Source organism: Cryptomeria japonica, chromosome 2 (genome assembly GCF_030272615.1).
Source record: "Cryptomeria japonica chromosome 2, Sugi_1.0, whole genome shotgun sequence".
NCBI classification, from domain to species: Eukaryota; Viridiplantae; Streptophyta; class Pinopsida; order Cupressales; family Cupressaceae; genus Cryptomeria; species Cryptomeria japonica.
The window spans coordinates 344,945,773-344,959,157 of NC_081406.1; positions in this window are offsets into that span (position 1 = coordinate 344,945,773).

A 13,385-nucleotide genomic window follows, 5' to 3' on the forward strand; every position below is an offset into this window, starting at 1 on the left:
ACCGAAATAGGTAGATTTTGCAGAAGATGAAGATAGTAAGGAAGAAGAAGCTGAAGATAATTATCATGTTATTCCAAGGTATGTAAGACTCAATCATAATCCTGATCAGATTATTGGAGATAAAGATGTTGGTGTGTTAACCAGATGAAGAATAAGAGAGAATTCTTGTATGATCTCCACTATTGAGCCTAGAACAATGAAGGAAGCCTTTTGAGATGATCATTGGATCAAGGCTATGGAAGAAGAGGTTGACCAGATTGAGAAGAGAAATACATGGACCCTAGTACCCAAATCGGTGAACAAAAATGTAATAGGTACTAAATGGGTATTCAAAAATAAATTGAATGAAGATGGAGTAGTAGTCAGAAACAAAGCCAGATTGGTATGCAAAGGTTATGCACAGGAAGAAGGAGAAGACTATGGTGAGACATTTGCACCAGTTGCTAGATTGGAAGGTGCTAGGACTCTACTTGCAAAACAACCAGATGGTTATTCTTTGACTGATGCAAAGGATATGATGTATAAACCACACAAGGCACTATACGATTTGAAGCAAGAACCAAGAGAATGGTATGAAAAACTACATTCACACTTGGTGAAGATAGGTTTTCAGAGAACCAATGAAGACAATAATATATATCTCAAGACTGAAGGAGATAAGATATAGGTTAGTGAAGTATTTGTGGATGATATCATTTTTGGAGGAAATGATGACATGAGTGATGACTTTTCAAATGAGATGAAAAGTGAATTTGAGATGTCTCTGGTAGGAGAGATAAAATTCTTCATATTTTTGCAAATTCAACAGACGAAGAGTGGTATTTTTATCACACAGTCCAAATATGTGAAAGAGGTATTGAAGACATTTGGAATGGGAGATTGTAAACCAGTTGGGACACCAATGGTTATAGGTTGTAAACTATCTAAGGAGGATGATGTTGCACCCATTGATGAAAAGGAGTACATGTCTATGATAGGGAAAGTGCATTATGTTGTTCATAGTAGACCGCATATTGCTCATGCAGTTGGATTAGTTGCCATATTTCAGAAGAACCCAAAGGAAACACACATGGTAGCGACGAAAAGGATATTCAGATATTTGAAAGGTACTATTGATTATGGATTATGGTATCCATATGCAGGTAACTTTGATTTGAAAGTCTATACAGATGCAGACTAGGTAGGAAATCTTAATGACAGGAAGAGCACAACTGGAGGTGCATTCTTTCTTGGAGGAAGACTTGTATCTTGGAGCAATAAGAAGCAAAGTTGGATATCACAGTCAACTACTGAAGCTGAATATGTTGCAGCGTATATGAATTATACCCAGGCAATCTGGATGAAACACATTCATGGAAGGATTCAAGTTAAAGATCACATAACCGGTAAGGATTTTATGTGATAACACCAGTGTAATAAATATTTCAAAGAACCCTGTGTTGCATGCTAGAACCAAGCATATTGAGCTAAAATATCATTTCATGAGAGAGAAAGTGTAGAGTAAAGATGTGTTACTGGAGCATGTATCTACTAGGGAACAACTAGTGGATATCTTTACTAAAACTCTGCCTAAGGATACTTTTGAGTATTTTTAGAGGTCAGCTAGGGGTTGTGCCCCTACATAAGGTCAATTAAGAAGATGTGGATGACATCAGTCCCAGAGCTTATTGAAGATCTTGAAGAAGGATTGGTGAAGAGTGGAGCTATTCCATAGGGGGAGCAACAAGCTACATATCATTGTTGCAGAACAATGAAGTATGACACTGAATGTTTTACTTTCACTTTGGAATTGTTGTCAAAGGGGGAGAAGAACTATATGATTGACGAGGAGAAGAACTATACCCAATTACCAACTGAAGATATGGAGACTCAGTTGAAGGAGAGTACATGGAAAAATGTAAACCAAGATTCCTATATCTGTGTATATGCATTTCTCTCAATCATCACAATCAAAGGGTATTGATATTTGTATTGCCATCAATGCCAAAGGGTGAGATTGTTGGCATTTTCATGAAGATTGCATTAATGAACTATAGTGTTGTCATTGATGTCAATTGTAACTGGTAATGGAGTTGTAATGCAATCGATAGTTGAGTAGTGAAGGAAACCAGTATTACTATTGTTGCAGTGAGATCAACCAGTAACCCTACCTGTTGATTTGTTGATTTGTCAAACCCTAACTGATGGAGCTTGGTGAATCAGTTGTGTTGATCTATGATCGAATGGTGATCGAAGATAATTATGCCACGTATACATGATGCATGTGATGAGTTTAAAAGTGGTTTTGATGCGTAGAGATAACTATTTTATCTTGGGAATGAGCAAGTGCATAACTTGAAGTGGAAACCGTGTGATGAGTTACATGATCCAATGTACGATGATCCAAGAGTGGTCGAGGTTGTCTTGTACAATATGTAGATGATTTCTATTTAATCCAATGGTCATTTTTGAACCGATTTGTTTGTAATTTCTATGAGATCTTAGGTTTTGTGATGTGTTACCAACCTATTATTTTTCTTATAAGGTCAATGAGCTGTTTTGTAGTGTTGTTGGCAATTTTGGCTAAGTGTAAGTGCGATTGATTGTCGAACTAGAAGGAGTATCTACAGTATGCTTGGAGGTAGATAGGAGCATGAAAAGGATCTAATCAAGTAGAGTAGTGCTATTTACCTAATCAACAAAACCCTATTGTTCTCTAACAATTACAACAGTTAAATCCCTTAACCAGGTAAGCTTTAATAGGCTTGGTGTTTTCTAAATCCTCTAGCCAAGTGATCCATTATCTTGGATTTGAAATACTCTACCAAGGATACTCCTAACAAGGTATTGCCTTTAATAGGGTATTGTAGTCAATCCCTTAACTGGGTTGTCCTTAACCAGATCTGTTCCTAGCATGACTTTTTTGTAAAGCTTCTAACAAGGCTTGGCTCCTAATAGGGTGAACTTCAAAAGAGTTCAGAATACTTATGGGTATTCATCCCCACCACGGTTTTTCCCATTTGGGTTTCCATGTCAAAAATCATTGTGTCAAGTGGTGAATGGTGTTTGTGGCTATGTTTTGATATGGTTAATTTGTTTAACTGATTTAGCCACTTAGATATGTTAAGATGACCGGAAGTGATCTGAAATGCTTTTACTAAAGTTAGTAAAATAGTTTGATGTTTTGGTTAAATGGTTTGAGAGTTTCAGATATGCTACACTATTATTTTGTTATGCTAGTCAATCGGTAAACTTGATAGTGGAGATGCAGCTTGTAGTTTAGTGTTTGAACTAGTTAGTTCAGAGATTGATTTATGAGTTGGGTTTTGAGTTTGGTGAAAGTTTAGTTTGTTTTCTATCTACTGATTCCCCCCCCCTCTCAGTAGTTGTCCAGATCATTATTGATTCATCATATCATCACATAAACCCTTCTCAGTACATATCAGATGATCTCATTTTGAAATTCAGGGATATCAAGAATGCCAGTAAACCCTAGATCTTCAATGTTCTTATATTTGGGTTTGATCTTTCAGGAGTCACCCATCAACTCATTCATGAACATATTCTTGATGTCACTAGTACCGAGTTCCTTAATGTGGCAATGAATATATTCTCTGACGTCTTCCACATAAACAACTCATTCCAGGATACACAAAAATGCACCAGCTAAATCATCCAAGGTGGCAATATGAGGACATTGCTTGAAAATTGGCCTGAGATGATCCTTAAGCTCAACAATAGTTGGATTTGCAATGAAAGTAGGTGCAGAGGATAATCCAACTTCCATGATGAAAGATGATTGCGATAAATACCTAAGAAATGGTTGTCGGTGAATAACCCTAGAGAATTCTTCCGAGTGCAGGTGGAATCACTGATGAAGATTTTTGATCACTCCTAATCACCTTAGACTCGCACTGTATCGCTCTTAATCACTCTAAATGCAAGGTGATAAAAAATGAAGTGGTTTCAACCTTTTAACCTTCGAGAAACCCTAATCCATCATTGATATAAATGATTTCCAGTGGAACATACTAGATCTCGGTCGGACATCTCCATGCCAGAAACCTTTTCCAATGTCTAGAACTTCTTCTAGATCTCCTTCCTGGGGCTTATGCAATATTTTCATGAAATTTTCCTACCCCTAAGGCATATGCCTCAATTACCAGATGAGCTTCCTGTCGGTGCAGGAGCAATCTCTTCTATCAGTTGAGTAACTAGAGTAGTCCCATTTGCTGATTGATCATTTGACTTCCTGACCCATTTCTTGGTATGATCTTGTCAGATTTTATTTATCTTCTCTTTCCCTTTATCATTTGATCCATCATTGCTAACTGGTGGATTTTTGCTTCTACAAAACTTAGCTATGTGTCCAATCTTGTTGCATACATAACATGTAATATTATTCTTTTAAATTTCTTTTCTATAACCAGTATAATTGCTTGACTTGTACTGATTAGCCATATGTCCAAATTTTCCAGATGCATGAAATTTTACATTCATTCTACAATCTTTTGTCTTATGACCATACTTATTGCATTTGGAACATTGACCAAGAATAGAATTATAGTTCTGATTTTCTCTATTTCTACATTGCCTAGCCATATGACCAAATTTGTTACAAACAAAGCATCTACCATTGAATTTGTATGAATTGATCTGTCTTACCAGTGTCCTTTGGTTCCGGTTGTTCTAATCTTCATTTGCAATACTGGAGCTTTGACCTTGTTCAAATCCAAGTCCACTGGAATCTCCATTCTATCTTTGGATTTTCAATAGTTCATCAAGCTGTACTGAACTAACTTTGAATTTTTTCTTGTACTCATTTGCAATAGTCAGATGATCTCATAGGATTATAATCTATCTTTCAAGTTCTTGTTCATTGCTTTGGGATTGTACTAATTATGTTCTCAACATATCATTTTCATGAGCCAACCAGATGCATTCTTCAGATATATGTTTTAGAGATCTCCCAAGGATTTCTTCATTCATCTTCCAATCTTCAATCTCCTTTGACATCCTCATAGTTAGGGCTTGCACTTAATTTCTTATGACAACATTCTCTTGACTCGGCTTCTAACATTTTTCATTAAGGGCATCTTTCTCTTCATTATCTTCATTTTGAAGAAGTTCCTTCCTCCTATCTTAAATAGATGATAGCCTCTCTTGTAGGATAAGAATGAATTCCTTTGCAAAATTTAATTCATCTTGTAACTTCAAGTTCTTCATCTTTTCAACATCATAATCTTCAAGTGCTACCTCAAGTTGCTTCTCCATACTCATTTCCATGGATTCCAGATTTAGGATCTCCCTCAAGATGTTAGGATTTGTCCAAGGCACAAGGCTCTAATACCAATTGTTGGAATCCAAGAACACTAAGAGGGGGGGTGAATCAGTGTTATGTCAGAATGTTCAATTTTAACCTTATTATAACATGCATTCACCAATTGGTAAACCGATACATATATAATTGAAAGAAGTAAAGCAATCAATAAACCAATCACATAAATAAATATCATAACACAAAGAGTTTATACGTGGAAAAAATCAAAGAGGAAAAACCACAGTGGGATTTTTGACCTACAATATCAATCCACTAGCCATATGAATATATATTACATAAAAAGGGGGCCTACACATGCAGGAAGGCTTGCCGCCTAGAGCACACTTCTAAAAAAAAGGGAGTCTCACTAACTACAGTCACTTTAAAAAATAAAACATAAGACTGAACTCATTTAATGCATCTGCTATGCCTGATCGAGTTCCGGTTCAAGCTCTGATTGTTCCAGTTCTGAAACCCTTAAACCCTTACCGGAATAACCTTCACTCTATGAGCGCATCCAAAATAATCTACATATCATTATAAAATATTGATCTCTTACACAAATGACCTCATATACATGATCTTCACATTATTGATCTAATCACACACCTATATACCCTTACAGTCCTTCATGACTCATTTCGTCTTACATAGATAATACAAAATGATTATACATGTTGGCTCATTACATATATACATAAACAAAAAAATGAATTTATGATTGTTGGATCTCCTAATGATGTCAGCCTCCTATACCGGTACTCATAGAATCGTTCCTACCGATGAAGATACTTGTCGGTGCCGGGAAAATGTTTGCCAGTGAAGTGTCAGCCGGTGAAGTACCAAACCAAAGAATGCATCCATACCATGTTGCCATCAATGACAACATATGAAATCAATCAAATGAGTGTCGATTGACAACAAGCTTCTCTCCAATAGATATGCAAAACATTTCCTTCAATCATAATAGTTCTAGCAACATCCAAAATAGTTATGTTTTTTCTTTCCACAACTCCATTCTACTAGGGGGTTCTTGCAGTAGATAACTATCTACTGATTCCATGCTCTTCACAAAAAGAATTAAACTCACCGGAAATTAATTCACCTCCTCTGTCAGACCTTAGGCACTTCCACTTCAATCTTGTCTCTATCTCCACTTTAGCTTTGAATATTTTGAATTTCTCCAGTGCTTCATATTTCTCCCTTAGAAAAGTGACCCACATCATCCTAGAATAGTCATCAATCACAAACATAAAGTGTATGTCTCCTTGCAAGATTCTTACTATATAAGGTCCACATAAATTAGTATGCACAAGATCTAATAACCCATTAGAAGTATACAATTTTCTCTTGAATGAAATTCTTGTTTGCTTTCCCAATTGACATTCTTTGCATACCAGATTAGTAGGCTTCACAATCTTAGGTAGATCTCTAACACCTTGAGTAGAACTAATCTTAGTCATGTAGTCAAAGATAACATGACATGTTCTCCTATGCCACAACAAACTGTCATCAATTTGAGCAATCAAGCAACTTTTCTCACCAGCATTCAAATGAAAGATATTACCTTTAGTTTTAGTACCTGATGTAATCTCTATACCAGAGCTATTCAAGATCTTACATTTCCCATTCTTGAATTGTAAATCATATCCCTTATCAACCATCTATCCAACACTCAAAATATTATGCATCAAATCTTCAACATACAAAACATCATCAGTGTTATGCTTACCATTAAGAGAAATAGAACCTCTACCACAGATTATACAAGTTTAGTTGTCTCCAAATTTTATCACACCACCATCATACTTCTCCATATTCACAAATTTACCTTTATCTCTTGTCATATGATGTGAAGAACCACTGTCAATCACCCATTCATATTTTTCATCAACCTTAGCAGCCAAGGCTTTCTCTTCAATAATATAGCTTGTAGAATCAGTAGGTACCGAATCATCTTCCTTGATCGCATTGAACACAAATTCATCTTCTAAATTCCATTTCTTAGACTCATCTATTACATCTTCATCAGTAACATAATAACATTTTTCTGATATCTATACTTTTGATTAGGGTTGTAAGGCTTATGATACTTTGACACATTTTCTGCTCTTTTAGGACACCTAGAAGCAAAATGACCAATCTTATTGCAATAAAATCATTTCAAAGGAAACTTTCGTTCATACTTACCAGCTCCCTTAGGAAATCTTCTATCAAGAAGTTCTTCAAACTCTTCCAACTCTCTTTCTTGTTCTTCCATATCTGGATACCCTACTTGAAATTTCTCCCGGATCATACTTCTATTAGCAACAACAATGAAAAAAAATTGAGAAGGAGGGGGGGGGGGTTGAATAATTTTTCATCGGATTAAAAAACTTAACCACAATCACAAATCCTGATAAACTACAGCAAAACCAAAGATAAGAAAATCTATAGAACAACACACAACACCAAGATTTTGACATGGAAAACCCGATTAAGGGAAAAACCATGGTGGGAACCTACCCACAATAAGATGATACTCTTTAATAGTATGTGTAAATAATTAAAATGGGGAATGCACCAAGATTCAAGCACACTGCCTAGATCTCACAACTCAAGATACAAGAACCCAAAAGGCTACAACCCTCAGGTAAGTCTCACTAACTTACAACAAGATTCAGAGTACACTCCGGAAGGAATGAACTGCAATAATAGCATTTGCTAATGTCTGATGACAGTTCCAGTTAGGCACATATGTCTTCTCTACACCAATATTTTCTCAATACACCACACTTAAAGATTAATCCTTTTGTTCACACATGCACCACTCTCTAACAACAGAGACACAACCTTGATATCCAAATTACATGACTTTATCACCTATTTATATAATTCATCAACCTTGACAACAAGGTCAGCTAAACCCTCAACACTCAAATATATTGCATGGTACAAAGATCAACCACTGGACCAATATTATGATATACATGATATAACATGGACCTAAATAAAATCTCCAAATATGTAACACCACTGGAAATCATGCCAAGATCAACCACAACATGCTACACCACCATGAATACCTCATAACACGATGAACATAACCGGTTCAACAAAATCACAAAAAACTTGCACAACAATAAATGTGGATCATCAAAATAAGGTGGACACAATTAGGAAACACCAATAAGAACATTAGAATAAAAAACAATAGCTGACCAACACCACTTATCAAAATCTTCATCGATCAACATCTGAAACTCAAGAACACTCAAATAGCAATAACTGTTACGAAAAAAGTTAACTTGCGGAGCACCAAATCACGAACCATCTGAAATGTAGATACACAAGAACATCCCAAACAATCTCCCAAAAATCTCATCTCAAGATCTAATCACATCAGAATATACTAGAGGAAATACCAAACTCTGCAAAGCACATATCAGAAAAATAACTACAAATTGGATCATATGGTATGATCAATTAAGCTTCCCGAATCACTAAAGCTAATACAAAAGGCTATAATAACACTAGAAATACTCCATATACCAAACCATGATCCCAATAAACCAATTTGCAATCACCAGAGAAATAAATAATAGGAATATGTTGACATCAATGACGACAACATATCCTAGCAGCAAAAATATCCAACAATCTCCCCCTTTGGCATTGATGACAACATATGAATGCAAAAAACAATCAATGCAAAGAAAGAAAACATCTCCAATAGAATCCCCCTAAGATCAGGCAGATAAAATAGTTCTTCACATGCTTCTCTCCCCCTTTGACAACAATGCCAAAGATGCTCAAAACAAAAAACCAAACTCTCCCCTCTTAAATCATGATTCTCTCCCCCTTAAACACATTGACTACTCCAGCAAAGTAGCAACACCAACTCATCAATCCCAACAAAAGGATAAGACTGTATGGTCCACCGGATTGGTGCAACTTAATGCATCTAGTTCTCATAAGGAGGGGTAGATACGCCCTCACTTGTCTCTCAAATAGATAAATGTATCTGTGGGAAAAGGCTTAGTAAAATTATTAGCAATTTGTTCCTTCATGGATACATACTCTAGCTTCACTTCTTGTTCATTGAATTTTTTTCTCAAGAAATGATACTTGATCGACACATATTTAGTCTTTGAATGTTGCACCAGGTTCTTTGACATATTGATAGCACTAGAATTATCACAATATATGACAGTAGGCCCAACATAGATAACTTTGATATCCTTCAACATTTGCTTCATCCAAACTACCTAACTGTAGTTACTAGCAGCAACAATGTACTCAACTTCAACAGTAGATAGGGAAACTGAATCTTGTTTCTTACTAGCCCATGAAACTAGTTTCTTACCCAAAAAGAATGCACCATCAAAGGTACTTTTCTAGTCATCAACATCATCAACCCAATCAACATCAGTGTAAGCACATAACATGAAATCATCATTCCTCAGATACCACAAACCATAATCCATAGTTATTTTTAGGGATCTGAATATCCTCTTTACAATAGTGACATGACTCTCTTTCAGATCAACTTGATATCTAGCAGCCATGCACACAACATGCATAATGTCAGGTCTAGTTTGAGTCAATTATAATAGTCCACCAACCATAGTTCTGTACAAGGTCTGATTAGCTTTCAAAGATTCATCAATTTAGATAATTTGCAACCAGTCACCATAGGAGTTCCAACCAGTTTAGAGTCATCTAATCCAACCTTCTTTAGTAATTCCTTCATATATTTAGTTTGAGATATAAAAATACCTTTTCCAGTTTGTGAAATCTACAAACCTAAGAAAATTTTTATCTCTCCTATCATAGACATCTCAAATTCTTTCTACATATCACTGACAAACTTCATGCTCAAGTTATCATCTCATCCAAAGATAATATCATCAACAAAAATTTCAACAATCAAGATGTTATCATTCTCAATCTTAAAATACAAATTACTATCAATAGTACCTTTATTAAATCCCAATTTCAACAGGTTCTTATCCAATCTAGCTTACCAAGCTCCAAGGGCTTGTTTCAATCCATAAAGAGCTTTCTTCAATTTGCATACCATGTCTCCATCATATGATAATGAAAATCCACCAGGTTGCTCAATGTAGACTTCTTCTTCATGATCACCATTCAGAAAGGTTGACTTGACATCCATCTGATATACCTTGAAATCCTTATAAGCAGCATATGCAAGCAACAATCTAATAGCTTCAAGTCTAGCTACCAGAGCAAAAGTCTCCTCATAATCAATCCCTTCCTTTTGTGAATATCCTTTGCATACTAGTCTTACTTTATTTCTGACAACTTCACCAGCTTTATTCAATTTGTTCTTGAATACCCATTTAATCTCAATCACATTCTTATCTTTAGGTCTAGGCACAAGTTCCCATGTGTTATTTGTTAGGATTCCCAAAGATACTAAGAGGGGGGGTGAATTAGTATCTAACTGGTTGACAGATTTTCTGATCTTATTAAACAAATTGCATTCCAAAATAGTGTACAAGTAAACCAGAATTAATGCAGTAAATAAGAACAATAAGCACAACATAGAAATCACACCATAACACAATATTTTAATGAGGAAACCTGGTGTGCGAAAAACCTCGGTGGGAATTGTGACCCACAATATTCACTTACTGGCCAATAAATGAATATTACTTACAATAGTGGCTTGCACATGCAGGAAGGCCAACTGCCTAAAGCTCACTGCTTAATTACAAAAAGGGAAGTCTCATTGACTTAAAAAAATGGATTATACAAATCCAATATCATGTACTGCTTTGGTTCAGGATTTGCTATGCTAGGTTCAGTACCGATTTAAGCTCATATAATAACCATAAACCTTACTCCAGAATCTGCCTTTATATTCGCATATTACTTCTACAATAATCTAACCATGCTCGCATCTTAAATGATCTACAAGATCTCATACTTATATATGAGTCCTATTACAATTCACCTTGTTGGCTTACAAAAAGATATTACAATTAAATACAAAAGGTAATAAACAAAATCCTGTCAGCTGGAGTGTCGGTAATCATCTTTGTCGTTGTCAATAAACTATCTGTCGGTGTAGAGTCTGCTGGTGCTGGTGCCTTAGGATTGCAAGGTTGCCATCAATGAAAATACCTTCAATCACCTACAATTTCTCATTGGAGTATGCATTTGCCAACAATCTCCCTTTTGGCATTGATGGCAACACTCGTGAGAAAAAGTCAAAATTGTATCCAAAATGTGTTGTCCAAAAATCTTACCAAAGCTGTCTTACCAAAACTATGTGCTCCCCATGAGAAGATGATCTCTAAGTCATTTGGATTTTTATCATACCTACTACTCCCCCTTTGACATCAATGACAAAGGTTGTCAAAAATGTCAACTAAGTGTAGTTCTCAGCTAGATCCCTATAACCGGTGGGTTACAATCTGAAATATGTCTACCAGTACAAAGTTTAAGTTGTTGGTGAACCTTTCACTGTCTTTTAATGTTGCCTCTATCCTTTGCATGGTACCGGTGAGTATGTGCATTTTCTCTTCCGGTGTCTTAAGTCCTAGAACAAGTGCCTCTAAAATCTCTTTTCTCAAAGAGATGAGGATGTCAAGTTTCAGACCAAGTCTACATTTCAGTTCCTTAGCCTTGTATTGTATTCTTTCCTTTTTCTTTTCCAATTTTTCAAGTTTTTCTTCAAAACTTGCAATTTCCTTCTCTATTACCAATAAGGGTTCCAATGAACCAATGAGATTGTCAGCTATATCATTTATTTATGTTTGTACTATGTTGATCTCCTTATCTATATCTGCTTTCAAAATATTTGTCTTAGATGTGTCTCTGTACAACTCCTTAAATTCTGTTAAAGTTTTGTTTAGTGCTAGTAGGAGGGTGTCAATGTGTTCCATGCACTTCTTTATAGTCTCATTAAGGAATTTTTCTTTTTCCTTGTTCATTTTCTCACCGAATGTCTCCTCATTAATCTGATCAACTGTCAAAAGATTGCCAGTGATATATTTAGACAATGTGTCTAATTGACTCAAAGAATCTTTATTTTCCACATTGCACTTGGGTGCAATCAATTTCAATAAAGGAATTGTGTCATCAATAGCCTTATATGCCTGTGCATTACACTCTATGATTTTCTTGATGTAATCCAATAATACCTCTCTTACATTTATCAGTCTGAATTTTGTCATGGAAGAACCAGAAGATTGTCCAACTACCTTAACAATATGCAATCCATCAGTGTGAGTAACCTCTTTGCTTGAGTTGTCCTCTGGTAGATGAGTCTAAGTCTACATCTCAAATAGAAAAGGTTTGGGTTTCTCAGCTATTGTCGGTGGCACTATCTCTATCTCAACCTTTTTCTCTTCATGCTTCTCAGAATGTACCTCTGTCGGTTTTTTGTGCTTTCCATTTCCGGTTTCTCTGATTGTGTCTCAGTATTATCTACCAGTTTCTCTATATGTACCTCTGAATTGTCTACTATCGATATCTCAATAGATTTCTCTATGTTATCAATCGGTTCCTCTAACTCAGTAGGTTTTTCAGTATGTACATCAATGGTATCTATCTTTCCAATATCCAGGGGATCAATTGTTTGTTCATTGTGTGTTTCAATCCCAATCTCAACATTTCCAACTGTATCCTCAATATGTGTCTCAACAGTAATATCCTCAGCCGGTGGCTCAGTTGCCACATCCTTCTTCTCAGCGGTTTCCTTATCAACCACAATATTTACTTCATGTGTGTCAATATTTATTGTAAATAATACCTATGAATTAGGATTGTTGTCTTCATGCGTTGTCTCCATACTCTGAACATTATTTGTTACTAGTGGTGTATCAATAGTTTCAATCGGTGGAGTATCAGAAGGAGGTGTCGGCAAGTTATCTGTTACTTTTATGCTTGGAGGACCACCTACCTTGCCTTTACCTTTATCCTTTTCCTTTTGATAAACTCTCAAAGTTTTTGGTCATTTAAGTTCTTCTTTCTTATCCTTTTCCACAAAGAAAATATCCCATTTGTCTGTTGTTTCTTCAGTGATCTCATTCACTCTGCCAGCCATTAAAGCTACATGTCGATGACCAGTGGAAAA